At 40.4% G+C, this 14,792-nt stretch overlaps 1 protein-coding gene across 5 annotated transcripts in view; it reads right to left on the reverse strand.

The window, feature by feature from the left end:
* The window catches only part of MAP3K13 (mitogen-activated protein kinase kinase kinase 13), a 158,098-nt gene that overhangs the window by 80,031 nt on the left and 63,275 nt on the right, over positions 1-14,792 (reverse strand). The gene's annotated exons all lie outside the window — the stretch shown is intronic.

The following is a 14,792-nucleotide window of genomic DNA, read 5'->3' on the forward strand; positions in this document are numbered from 1 at the left end:
CACAGAGTCGGACACGACTGAAGCGACTTAGCAGCAGCAGAGTAGTCAAACTCACAGAAGACAGAGAGTAGAATGGTGGTTGCCAGAGACTGGGGAGAAAGGAGTGTGGTGTGTTATTCTTTAATGGGTACAGCAGTTCAGTTTGGGAACATGAAAAACTTCTGGAGACAGATGGTAATGATGGTGGCATAACAATATGAATATACTTAATGTCACTGAATTGCACGTTTTAAAATGGTTAAAACTGTAAATTTATCTCAACAAAAAATAAAGAATGGGGGAAAAAATCCTGTCTTTAGTAACTGGCAGCCTCTCAGAACCCTGAATAGACTAGGGTGGGCAGGAGAGCACTGGTGATGCAGTTGTGAGAGAGGAAAAAGGGCTAAGTGTAAAGTGATTTAGAAGAAACGTATTAGTTAAAGCTGAAGGCTAAAAACCCTCTCAAAAATAAAATCCTACTCTGTATTTATTACTAATGAAGCATTCTCTTAAGATTGACTATAAGAACCCCCAGTCTTCTATATCCTTTAGGAAAAATGTTGTCTTCTCTACGAAATCTGACTCAATTCCCAATTAGGGAAGCAGCATGGTGGCATAGAAAAGACTTTGGACACTGAAGCCAGACTATCTACAACTGAATACTGGCTCCACTTTGAGGAATTTAACATCTTTGTGCTTCAGTTTCATCTGGAAATTAAGGGCTGTAATAAGAGCTGTTGTGAGGTTTAACCATGGAAAGCACAGTGTCTGGAACAAGGGGAGCACCATAGTGATGTCTGCTACGGTCACACTCACACCCTGTGTGCACTGGTGCTCACAGTGTGCTCTGGGGCCTCTGAGGATCCCCGAGACCTTAGAGGGTCTATGAAGTCAGAACTATTTTCGTAATAAAGAGACATTATGCTTTCCTTTTTTGCTCACACACTCTCACAAGTCCACTAATCCTTACAGTGGAATCTCCCAGTGGCCACCATACGCCACTTGATACTATGACAGACGGAAAGCAGGAGCCAGTTGAGAATCCAACTGCCATCTACTAAGTCAGACATCAAAAGACTTACAGAAGTCTCTTCTCGTAATGCCATTTTCCTCACAAAAAATGTTGGAGGTATGGAAACTAGTTACTTTTCACAAAAAGTTTCATGAATGTGTACTTGTTTTTAAAAATAAATTAGTATTACATTTTTTCCTGTTTTAGTTTCTATTATGGTAAAATTAGAAGATACTACTCATATAAACAAAAACTCTTTGGAAATCTCAATAATTCTTTTGGTCCTGAGACCAAAAGTTTGAGAACCACTGCTCTATTACAGGGTATATGTCAGTTTCTTTAAATGGACTGTGAATGGATAGGAATATAATTTTTCATTTTTTTCTTTTTTTTTTTCATTTTTTTCTTTTTCTTTTAAAAAAACTTTCCCCAGGTATTGACACTCAGTCTTTTTTTTTTTTTTTTTCTAATATGGCAGACCATCAGTGAAGGGAATAAAACTAACATATAGCAAATGCCATTATTCAGGGCTTAGTGTACCCTATGTGCTATGCTCAGCTTTTCATTTAACACTCATTAAGTTCTAGAATTACCCTTACTGCTACATGGGGGAAACTTAGAGACATTAAATAACTTATAGGCATAGGTAGCTAATAAATGGAACTGCCAGGACTCAACTCTGACTTTAGAAGCCAAGCTTTTCACTTATGTCAAAAGGGTGGAAAAATGCAGAGAAATTAGAAAAGCTGTGGTTAGGCAAGACAAATTATTTACAAAGCATGGTTCCAGTAGTATCTATCAAATAGCTAGTTAACCTTTGCAAGGGGTTTGCAATTCTGGATTTCTCTTGGATATTCACATTGTGATTTAGAGCAGTTTTATTTGGCTTAATAAAGATAGCATACTCTCTTATACCAAACTTAATAACATCTTTCCTAAGAAGGTCAACCCCACAGCCAGAATGTATTTGACTCTGGCTCTCAAGGAGGTGAATAGGTGGTGCCTCTCAATATTAATACCTTATGTCTCTGAAAAAACTAGTAAGATACAGATTTTAAAGTGTAACATTATAAACTTAACAATATTACAAAAAATTAAGAAATAAACAGAAATCACTCTTTCACCCTAACTCAAAAAATTTTGGTGTACTTCCTTCAATTTTTCACTTGCAAAATTTTAAACATAACTTGAACTGTGCTGTACCTGAGACTTTGTCTCCTGTTTTTCTCTTACTACTACATTAGATATATTTTTCACATTGATTGAACAGATTCCATCACCATTATTTAAAAAAGGCAGCATAAATTCTATCAATTGATTACTAAGTAGTTATTATTTGAGATAGCTATGTTTTTATAAAGTCATCACAAACAATGAATTAGTGAATACTGAACCAATATTTCTAGGAGAAACGCAGGGTTAGGATTCTGTGTGCCCCTGGACACAACATTTTCCTCAATTGATTGATACACAAACTTGTTTTATGTGTATCTCTGTTTAAAGACACTCTACTTAATATACACTGTTGATTCATTAACACTGAAGTCACAGCCAACAGCACAATAATTCTCGCCTAAATGTAGCTGACTTTTTCAGCACGTGATAGCCTTCATAGGAACTCCAGGCAGCACTTCAATACTATGCTTTGGGGCTCTTTTAAATAGTGAAATCACCAACAAAAAGTGTGTGGGGGTGCTCAGTTGCGTCCAACTCTTTGCAACCCCATGGACTGTAGCCCGCCAGGCCCCTCTGTCCAGCGTATTCTTCAGGCAAGAATACTGGAGTGGTTGCCATGCCCTCCTCCTGGGGATCTTCCTGACCCAGGGATCGAACCCGTGTCACCTGTGTCCCCTGCACTGCAGGTGGATTGTTTACCTACTGAGCCATCTGGGAAGTCCAGTTCTTGCAGTAGCCCCCTACCAATTCTTCAACACAAAGTATTGTCCCAGGGCCAGCAGCATCAGCATTGGTGGTGGTTGAGTTGCCCCCATAGCCCGCCAGGCTCCTCTGTCTGTGGCACTTCCCAGGCAAGATTGCTGGAGTGGATTGCCATTTCCTTCTCCAGGGGATCTTCCAAACTCAGGAATCAAACCCAGGTCTCCTGCATTGCAGGCGGATGGGAGCTAATTAGACATGCTGAAAAAAGATCACCCAACTAAGTGAATCAGAATCTGATTTTTAACAAAGTCCTCAAGTGATTCCTATCCATATTAAAATTCTGAGACGTTATCCTATAAATCAAGGATTCTCAAACTTTACTATGCAGTGGCATCACCTAGTCAGCTTGTTAAAACAGAGATGCCTGACCCCACCCCCTGCATTTCAGATTCAGAACACCTGGGGAGTGGCCTGAAACTGTGCATTTCTGACATTTTCCCAGGTGATGCTGACGCTCCTGGTTCTAGGACCATACTCTGAGAACCACTGCATTAGCTAGCTCATATGTAGATCTTTTGCAAGATTAATGTTTTTAAATTGCTAATGCATCTTAATTTTGTAAAAGAGAGGGAAAATATAATCAATGTATAGCTCATAAATACTTCTACACTGTATAGAACCAGGTTTTGTGGAGGCAGGTAAGCCAGCTGGGATGGTTAGACCTAGTCATGGTTGGTGGCCAGAGGCTGATGTGGATGGATCAACTGAGAAACAGAAACAGAGGTTTTTTATTTTATTATTTAGGTACCTCCCTAGAAAAGAAACTACAGTTTAAGTACCGGGGAAAAAAATTCTTATTGAATAGTTTTTTCTAAACTATATTTTATTAATTACATCTCAAATAAGAGAATTTGCTTGGTAAAAAGTATCAAAGGAAAATAATTTTTTTAACTTCCAGTTTCCTGTGGTGAAAAATAAATATGTACAGCAATGAAAGGATAGATCCCAAAACAAGCCCCAAAGCTTTAGTGTTTTAGTCTTAGGCAACTCTTTGGTTATAATGACTCAGGAATAAACTGGAGATTTCTTTTAGAAGAATACTTGAGACTACAGTTTCCTCACCCTGAATCTTCAAGTTCAGCCCACTCAATTCAAACACGAAACTATTTTCCAGTATACATTTTGGGGTACAAGCCATATACATTTCAGTTCAATCACAATACAATTACTGTTTCATATTGCTCCTGAGCTTGGCGAGGCTATAAGACAGTACAGCCTCCTGGACAGGTACTTCCTAGGACCGCCTTCCTTCTCCTTAACCTGGTGGCCTTTGCCCTGCCTTAATAGCGAGGTTCTCTTGGTCATTCCTTTTTACTTTCCAGCCTTGGTCCAGGGTATTAGAACATGAGTGGCTAGCTGCTCTTTGTTTTTAAAGCCATTCCAAGGCCTTTTAAATAGTTAGAAGGAAAAAGACAACCTGTGGCAAAAATAGCTGACACTAACAAAAGCCAATATCAAAGATGTAAGATTCAGTTTAAAGAAATCCTTATCAGTGAAGATAAACTTTTGATCAAAGCGGAGCAGGTGATGGGGAGTGGGTGCTGTTTCAATGTATTATGGCAGAGGCCCTGATTGGAGAAAAGATTATATAAAGGATTAAGAAAATATAAAGGATTATGTGATTGATTTTCTTTCTCCAAGAAATCTAATCTGGTCTCCAGGTCTCTGGTCTCCAGGAGAACACATAAGGATTAGATTAGGGCCTAGCTTTGATCATTAACACAAGCAATATAAAGCAAATCTTCAGTTATTTTTGATTTGACAAACAGATGGAAGGGGTTCTGTTCAAAAATGGCCAGAAATAGGAGGGGGAGGATGAGGAGGGAGGAGGGAGAATCGGGCAAAGTAGTAAAATTTCTTTTCAGCCTGCCTCTTGAGCCCTAGCAGCTGCAATATCAGGTGGATATTTCCCAGGAGCTTTTATGCTCAACAAAAATTTAAAATGAGTCCGCAATTTAGGTCTAGTATTTCCTGGAAATATCCAAAGGTATGTTGCATCTGCTTCTTCGCATGCATCTGTATTTCAATTTGTTAGGTGAGAGTAAATAGTTGGTAACTAATTAGTAAAAAGCTTAATCTCACTTAAATCAAAAGATGATTTTCTCTGGAAAAAGCAATCATGGTTTTCTGTTTTGGTGGGCTTGATCTCACTAATCTCAATTATCCACAGCTGTCTAAGCCTGCAGATAGCCTAATGTGTCCCATTAAACCCAGGAGGGACAGCTACTAGAAACTCAGGCACAGTGCCTCGGGGTAATAAGAAGCCTCAGAGGGCTTATTTGGCAAATTGAGTCCTCTTTAGTGATAGCAACTGTGACAGCCCTCTTTAGGACTTCAAGAGTTTGTTCAGTCTGGTTCTCAGGCCCATTTCTTTTGGTTTATGGTGGAAACTGCTGGCTTGGCTGCCATGCACCTAGGCAGGTGAGCCACAGCTCAGCCAGTCTCCCTGGGCTCTCCATCACCTTCTCCAACCTCTGTCTTCAGCTCTTTCCTAAGCCACTCACTGGGTCTTCACTGCGGCCCTCGGGTTCTTAGGTGTTCACTGTGGAATCTAGCTGTGGCATGTGGCCGACGGGTTCCCTGAGCAGGAGTCAAACCCGGGATGCCTGCACTGCGACCTGGAGTCTTGGCCACCGGACCACCAGGGAAGTCCCAGCAATTCACTTAAAATTCATCTATCTATTTTTGGCCACGCTGGGCTGCTGCGGGGGCTGTTCTCCGGATGTGACAAGCTGGGGCGACTCTTTGTTGTGATGTGTGCGGGCTCTCCACTGCAGCGGCTTCTTGTTGTGGTGTGTGCGGGCTCGCCACCGCAGCGGCTTCTCTTGTGATGTGTGCGGGCTCTCCACTGCAGCGGCTTCTCTTGTGATGTGTGTGCACTCGCCACCGCAGCGGCTACTCTTGTGATGTGTGCGGGCTCGCCACCGCAGCGGCTTCTCTTGTGATGTGTGCGGGCTCGCCACCGCAGCGGCTTCTCTTGTGATGTGTTCGGGCTCTCCACTGCAGCGGCTTCTCTTGTGATGTGTGTGCACTCGCCACCGCAGCGGCTTCTCTTGTGATGTGTGCGGGCTCGCCACTGCAGCGGCTTCTCTTGTGATGTGTGCGGGCTCGCCACCGCAGCGGCTTCTCTTGTTGTGGTGTGTGCGGGCTCGCCACCGCAGCGCTTCTCTTGTGATGTGTGTGCACTCGCCACCGCAGCGGCTTCTCTTGTTGTCATGTGTGCGGGCTCGCCACTGCAGCGGCTTCTCTTGTGATGTGTGCGGGCTCGCCACTGCAGCGGCTTCTCTTGTTGTCATGTGTGCGGGCTCGCCACTGCAGCGGCTTCTCTTGTTGTGATGTGTGCGGGCTCGCCACTGCAGCGGCTTCTCTTGTTGTCATGTGTGCGGGCTCGCCACTGCAGCGGCTTCTCTTGTGATGTGTGTGCACTCGCCACCGCAGCGGCTTCTCTTGTTGTCATGTGTGCGGGCTCGCCACTGCAGCGGCTTCTCTTGTGATGTGTGCGGGCTCGCCACCGCAGCGGCTTCTCTTGTTGTCATGTGTGCGGGCTCGCCACTGCAGCGGCTTCTCTTGTTGTGGTGTGTGCGGGCTCGCCACCGCAGCGGCTTCTCTTGTTGTGATGTGTGCGGGCTCGCCACTGCAGCGGCTTCTCTTGTTGTGATGTGTGCGGGCTCGCCACTGCAGCGGCTTCTCTTGTTGTCATGTGTGCGGGCTCGCCACTGCAGCGGCTTCTCTTGTTGTCATGTGTGCGGGCTCGCCACTGCAGCGGCTTCTCTTGTTTTGCAGCAGGGTTTCTAGGGCACCTAGGCCTTCAGTAGTTGCAGCACGTGGGCTTAATAGTCGCTGTTCCCGGGCTCTAGAGCACAGCCTCAGTAGTTGTGGCCCACAGGCTTGGTTGTTTCACAGCATAAGGGATCTTTCTGGAGCATAGATTGAACCTGTGTCTCCTGCATTGGCAGGCAGATTTATAACTGAGCCACCAGGGAAGTCTCCAGCCATTCACTTTTAATCAACTCATTTTTTTTTTAATTCTTTGACCTTTTTTTTTTTTTGTAATCCAGAATTTCACAAAACCATCCTTCTAGTACTACCGAATTCAGCTATTACCCCTGCCCAGGAATTCACAATATAAATTAGCACACAGAAGACAATTACTATCTGTCAGTGGAAAGTCCTATATTGTCTTCCCTTAAATTTTTAAATAATCAAAATTGCAGTTACTACACATTCTCTTAGGGTTTATGTGCAATACTAATTGCTTTTTGTAAGATGTTTTTAGCCACACTGCTACACATATGTGTTGTTACTAAATGGAACCTCTACATGAAATTATTACAGATGTTAAGACTAGACATTAGACCTCTCTGCTTGACTATTACACAGATAGAAAGGATATAAGAAAAATTTTAGACTGGAGGAAATGAGCACAAAAATTAAAAGGGGGTTTTCTGTTTTATAATTTAAAATATTTATTTTTTCTTCAATAAAATCTGCAAACTCAGAACACTAACCCAGCAACAAAAATGTTATCTGGAGAATGTGAAAATAATTTTCAAAGGCTAGCAACTCTCATACAAAATAACAAAATCTTATTTTTTCAAAGCCTGGTTATACCATTTATGGATTTAGCGGGTCTTCATTTTCTTATTCACCGAGTCTCATCATCAACACTTCAGCCTGAATTAGAGAATCATAGTCAGTGAATTAGAGAATCCTAGTCAGTGAATTAGAGAATTATAGGCAGTAGAGAGAGATGGACAGAAAGAACCAAACTGAGTTTGCTTCTTCAGAGCACTAATAAAGTTAAATTAAGGAAAAGGCTACAAAACACAGCCAAACTGAGGTTATTAGATTATCTGTTGCCATATGCCCTATTAGCCCAGACGATCAAATCACTAGTCAAATGGAAACTCTCTCTTAACCATAAAGAATGATAGCAAAGACAAATAACATGTAAAATGAGCCTATCTTAAGATGGCATAGTCAGAGCTCATTAGCACTCACTTTCTCTGTATGAGGAAATCTCCAGGCAAACCTGAAAGTGATTTCACCCAGATATCTTTACCTCAAACACTTCTGACACTTTGTTCTCCTCCACTGTAGCAGCAGCCCATGGGAGTTAAACTTCCATAAAAGTATTATGAAAAATTGGAATAAGGTAGATTTTAACAAGATTGTCTTAAAAATTGTCACTTGCCTACCTGATGTAGGTTATAAACAAATTTTAAGAATCCTAACAATGGTAGAGTTAGAAAGGACATTTGGGATCACTAAGAACAATTTCTCCATCTCATATATTAAGACCAAAGTTGAGGGAAAATTTTAAAAAGCTGAGATAATTGGAATCTTGCCAAGGATGATCTTAGACTGCTACACAGGCTCTTATAGTCTCAAGTCCAATTCTTAAACCCACTCCAGTATTCTTGCCTGGAGAATCCGATGAACAGAGGGGCCTGGAGGGCTACAATTTATGCGGTTGCAAAGAGTTGGACACAACTGAGCAACTAAACAACAAACAGTTGCATCACTGTGTCTTACAGCAGGTAAACAGAAGACATGTTGATTTTATCCATTTTAATATAAGTAATCTTTTAAATAAAGAAGGCAGGTAAATGCATAATAGAACCTCATTTTTGAAAACTACTATTTTAAAAAAGCTTCACTATACACCAAGGGTTCAATTTGCCCTGTTTTCAAAGTGGTGCATGTGAATCTTCTGCTAAAGTGTAAAAAGCATAAGAAATATAAGAGTCTCCAGTATTCCTTACACTGATGGTCTTGGCCCAATTCATCTGAACACTAAAATACATCCTCCTTGTTAACTATCCCTCAGTATGCAATGATTCTGAGTTGGGACATTTATGGAAGGATACCCCTACCCCCATCCATATGTATACATGCATACTTAGAAGGATCTATCTTAAAAGGGCAGCAGGCAAAGTTTGAAAAAATTCCCATCATTTCTGCCCTGCCCTCCAACCAGTGGAAAAACTGCTAATCCAAAAAAAATTGTACTCATCCAATAAACAAATGTTTCTGAAGTATTTGCTCTGTACCAGGTACAGGATATATATAAGGTGCTGAACAAAATGTTGATGCTAACTACTCACTCTGAGTTTTAGTACTTAGAAGTTGCTTTCTTTATAAACCCAAAGTGCCTGGCATGGTCTGCCACTGCACCCTCAGTGGTTCCTTAGTCCCCTTGAGGAAACATCTGCACAGAAACCAAATGATGACATGGTTCCTTTTTGATTTCACCTCATCCCTACCCTCTATTCCCCTCCTACCTTTATTTTTCTCCTTAACATTTATTATAGTCTAAACATAACTTACTTATTCACTTTTTGTCCTCCCCAATAAAATAAGCTCCCCAAGAGAGCAAGAATTTTTGTCTCATTGTTTTTCTTTCTGGGTCCCCAGTACCTTGAATATACAGTAAAAGCTCAATAAATATTTGTTGATTAAATAAATGCCAACACTTCTACATCTGCCAAGTATATTTGATACATTCTCATTTCCACCCTGGTCTCCTCATCAATCTCTTCAGTCATTCTCCTGTGGCCCTCTGTCCTCTTAGGATTTTTCCTGTCAGCTATACCCAAGAAGAGTGCAGTCAGGCTGGGCTCCATGATAAGTTAACACACGATAATTTTCATTCAACTAACCCTCTTATCTTCCACTGCACCTACTGCGCCAACACTTTACCCCCATTGTCCAGCTATCGTACTGTTTGTCCAGTCCAGACCATTGCTAGAGATTTAGATTCATGCTGGACTGGACCAATCTTGATTGATGGTAGAACTCAATGCTCAAAATTCATGGTATACAGAGACAGAGAATGGGATTAAGAATTAGTGTGTGCGAAGCTGCTTCAGTTGTGTCTGACTCTTTGTGACCCTATGGACTATAGCCCACCAGGTTTCTCTCTCCATGGGATTCTCCAGGCAAGAATACTGGAGTGGGTTGCCATAGCCTTCTCCAGGAGATCTTTTCAACCCAGGGGTCGAACCTGGGTAACCCACATTGCAGGCAGATTCTTTACCATCTGAGCTACCAGTTCTGTTCAGTTGCTCAGTTGTGTCAGACTCTTTGCGACCCCATGAACTACAGCACGCCAGGCTTCCCTGTCCATCACCAACTCCTAGAGCTTGCTCAAACTCATGTTCATCAAGTTGGTGATGCCATCCAACTATCTCATCCTCTGTCATCCCCGTCTCCTCCTGCCTTCAATCTTTCCCAGCATCAGTCTTTTCCAGTGAGTCAATTCTCTGCATCAGGTAGCCAAAGTATTGGAACTTCAACATCAGTCCTTCCAAAGAATATTCAGGACTGATTTTCTTTAGGATTGACAGGTTTGATTTCCTTGCAGTCCAAGGGACTCTCGAGAGTCTTCTCCAACACCACAGCGAGGGAAGCCCCCAAGAATTAGAGTTGGGTTTAAAAATGGGTCCAATGTGCACTACGTGGTGTCTTTGGCTAGATCGACAATCTTTCTGAACCTGTTTTCTCTTCTATAAAATGGGAGTAGTAATAATACTCACTTCATATTGTGAGGATTATACTTGAAATGAAATACTGTATGTGAAAGCTCTCAACAGACTTACAGGCATGTAGAGGTTGCTTAATAAGCTCCTTCTCTTCCTTTAATTTAACATATTTCACTAACCTCCGATGAGGTCCTCATTCTTTGAAAATGACTAACACGTACTTAGCAAGAAATCCCACACTTCCAGTATGAATCTTAATTTTTCTCTCTTCTCTTCGCTCCATATCAGAATTCTATGTCTTCACTCATCCTGTCTCCTGTTTCAGAAACAGTGTCCCTCTTCTGTGAGGCTAATGCCCTGTCTATACAAATAGTTTTCTCCCCTGGCTGCACATTAGAATTATCTGTGGAGCTTTTTAAAAATGCAGATATTTGGCCCCCACCACAGATCAATTAAATATGAATTTCTGGAGGCAAGAACATGGCATCAGTATTTTTTTAAGTTCCCTGGTAGTGTGCCAAGACAATTCAGTGGGGGAAAAGAATAGTCTTTTCAACAAATGTTGGAAGTAGATAACCTCATTCAAAAGAATCAAGTCAAACCATTCTTTATACCATTCACAAAAATTAACTCAAAATGGATCACAGACCTAAATGTAATAAGTAAAGTTTTAAAACTTTTAGAAGAAAACATAGAGTAAATCTTCATAACCTTGAGTCAGGCAAAGCCTTCTTAGGTATGACACCAAAAGCGCAAGCAACAATGACAAAAATAGAAAGTAAAACATTTGGTACTATAAATAATATCATGAAGAAAATTAAACGACTAACCACAGAACAACAAAAAAAAAAGTCACAAACCACATACCTGATAAAGGACTTATATCCAAGATACATAAAGGACCCTTAAACTCGATAATAAAAAGATAAATAATAAAGATAATAAAAGATAAATAATTTTTAAAATGAGCAAGGGATCTGAATAGATATTTCTCCAAAAAAGAAATACAGAGGACCAATAACAAAAGAAAAGATGCTGAACATCATTACCCATCAGGGAAATGTAAACCAAAATCACAGTGAGCTACCACTTCAAACTCCCTAAGATTGCTCTCATCAGAAAGATGGATAATAATATTTGCTGATGAATGTTGCAATCCTCATACATTGCTAGTGGAAATGCAAAATGGTGTAGCTGTTTTGGAAAACGGTTTGTGGAAAAAGTGTGGAAATAGTAAACGTACAGTTATCATATGACCTAGCAATTCTACTCCTTGGTATATACCCAAAAGAAATGAAAGCATGTTTACACAAAAGTTGCACACAAATGTACACAGCATTTGTACATCTGGCAGCCATAGCAGCCAAAAAGTGTAAAGAACACAAGTGTCCATCAACTGATAAATGGGTAAGTAACATGTGGTATGAAATCATATTCAGCGATAAAAAGGAATGAAGCACTGATATATGCTACAACATGGATAAACTTCGAGAGCACAAAGCTACAGATGACCCCTAAACCACATGGGTTTGAACTGCACAGCTCCACTTGTAGTTTTTTTAGCTGTGATACCACACTACTATACAGTCCATGGTTGGTTGAAACCAAGGATGCAGAATTGTGGATCCAGAGGAATGAGTACGAATTATACTCAGATTAACTCCCTTCACACATTGTTCAAAGGTCAACTGATGTCACAGAAGACCATATACTGTATAATTTCATTTATAAGAAAATGACCAGCATAGGCAAGTATATGTGTAGAGAAGGTAGATTCGTGGTTGCCTAGGGCTGAGAGTTGAAGGGAAATGAGGAGTGACTGATAATGGGTAGAGAGTTTCTTTTTGCATGATGAAAATGTTCTAAAATTGACTATGGTGATGGTTGAACAACTCTGAGAACATACTAAAAACCATTAGATTGGAAAGACAGAAAGTTCCCCCAGGTAATTCTAATCTTAATGTCTGTTTACAGAAACCAATTTTTGAAACACAACACTCAAAATATATGGCATCTTACCTTCTAGATTCCTTAGGGGTAAAGATGGCATCTTCTAATTCTTTCTTTCCCCCACATCCTTAAGAAATAATAACTGACACAGAGCAGGAGTATGATATCATGTAAATGCCTTTTCTTTTTTTTAAAGTAAAAGAGTGTTCTTGGTGAATGTTTTTTATTTTAATCGAAATTGTAAGAGTCAGGCTGCCACCTGGCAGAATTGGTCATCTTGACTATCATGATTCATTTAAATTCACCAAGCAATTAATTCAGTTGTAGCATATAGAGAGAAGATAGGTAACCAGTGCAAACCAAACTGACCGGTTCTGCCATTCAAAGTATGGTTGTTCCACCACGAAACAGTGAATGTGGCCGCTTAGGAACCTTTCTTTTGACAGCTCCCCAGGACATGGCTCTGGTTTGACTGACTTTGTTTACTAAATAAATTAATTCCTACTTCTGGAGTAGCTTCAATTTTTAAACAGAAAGCCATCTATTGACAGTCACTGATACACAGGATTTTATTGTTTGATATTAAACAATTAAGAATTATTGTTTTTTCCCCTACAAGTACACTATACATGAAAATAAATATCATTTAGAATACAGCCACTAGGAGTGGAGAGAAAGGGAGACTCTATATCCACTCTGTGCCTTAAAGGGATAGCTTTATTTGAATAAAACCAAAGGGCAGACTGGATTTCTTTCATGGAAATAAAGCTCTCTTTGGCAAAATGTATATCGAAATCTGATGAACATTTCCTAAGATGAGTCTGATTAACACATTTTCTTTTTTCTTTCTATTATTGCTTTTAGCCACACCACATAGCATGTAGGATCTTAGTTCCCCCACCAGGGATTAAACCTGTGCCCCCTATAATGGAAGCCTGGAGCCTTAACCAATGGACCAGCAGTGAACGTGTCCCTGTAAACACATCTTTTAAAAAATCCTAAGGAGTCTTTTGCTCTAGTAGCGACTTAAAAGTCTTTAATAATTTAAAATAACTTTGAAATTGCTACTTTCAACAACGTATCTGAAGGTACATACTCAAAAAATGCTGAAATAAGTCAAGGTGTTTACAAATGTTGGGAATTTTGTTATTTATTCAACCTGCAGATAAAAAATAGCAAAGCATGACACCATAGTTTTCTTAGCATAAGACAAAAATCTTGTTTAAAAGCAGGCAGAAGTTTTCCCTTCTATAATTCTAGTGAGTTCAAATGTACTCAGGAAAAACAAATTGAGTGAGGACAATACCAAAGATGAGAAATAAAAGAAAATTCTAAATCCTCCGGTAATTTTGAAATAAGTTCACAGTTGGAAGATTCATTAACAAGAATAATTCAAAAGATATTGTTAGAGCTATAATTTAGAAGCCTTGTTCCATGAGCAGATTATAATATGAAAACTTCAAAAGTAAGTATTGATTATACAAGGTAAACAAGACAAGGCTGAATGATAAAAAAAAAAAAAAAAAGACATCTTGTGTTCTCTCTCATTCGAAAGAACAACCAGGTACATGCTTCTGACTAGACTATAAACTGCTCTAAGTGAGGCAGTTGGAAAAGGCCATTAGATTATGCATGTTGAGGAGCTGCCCCAGGGGCAGAACGTGTCACAGTGGCACATCCCTTTTCTTGACTACCACAGCTTTCACCAGAATCAACCAAAGCCTTGGAAAACAAATTCAGACACTTTTTGTTGAAACTCCAAGCAAACTATTGAACCAACTTAACACCTGGAACATATCAGAAGTTTTCCACGTTTCCCAGACACAGTGGAATAAACAGATTTCAGCTGGAAGTTTATCTTAGAAAAATGCTCATGTGCATTTCCATGCATATAATTACAGGTTACATTAAGAAACCGCTTCTTAGTTTTCACTAGGGAATATTAAACAAGTCAGAATTTAAAGATAATTCCCTTTCTGCCTCTGGTGAAGGTTTTAGGTTTTTGAAAACGTAAATAAAACGTGCAGAGTGACATAAAGAGCTGCAAACAAGTATAAACATACCACTATAGCTCCCATAATAAAAGCTTGTTGGAGGGGGGGTTAGGTAGAAGGTTGAACTGGTATTCATCTTCCTCAGACTACAATCCCAAGATGTTGACTGTTGTACAGTTGTGAAACAAAGGCAAGGTGAAGGGTGAGAAGCAGAAAGGACAGCGGAAAGGAAGACGAGTGCTCAGCAGCTAGAACCTGCTCGGTCTAGCTGGCCCGGCTCTCCCCAGCACCTTTCTGGTCCCAGTTCTGTGCTTCTCTAATACAATTCACACCATCTCTCAGAGAGATGGAGCTCTCTTTAAGGAAAGCCAAGCCCACATCGAGAGGTAACGTGCAGAACCGTAAATGAAAAATGTCCACGTCTAGCAGCATGCA

The sequence above is a fragment of the Ovis aries genome, chromosome 1 (genome assembly GCF_016772045.2).
Source record: "Ovis aries strain OAR_USU_Benz2616 breed Rambouillet chromosome 1, ARS-UI_Ramb_v3.0, whole genome shotgun sequence".
Taxonomy (NCBI): Eukaryota; Metazoa; Chordata; class Mammalia; order Artiodactyla; family Bovidae; genus Ovis; species Ovis aries.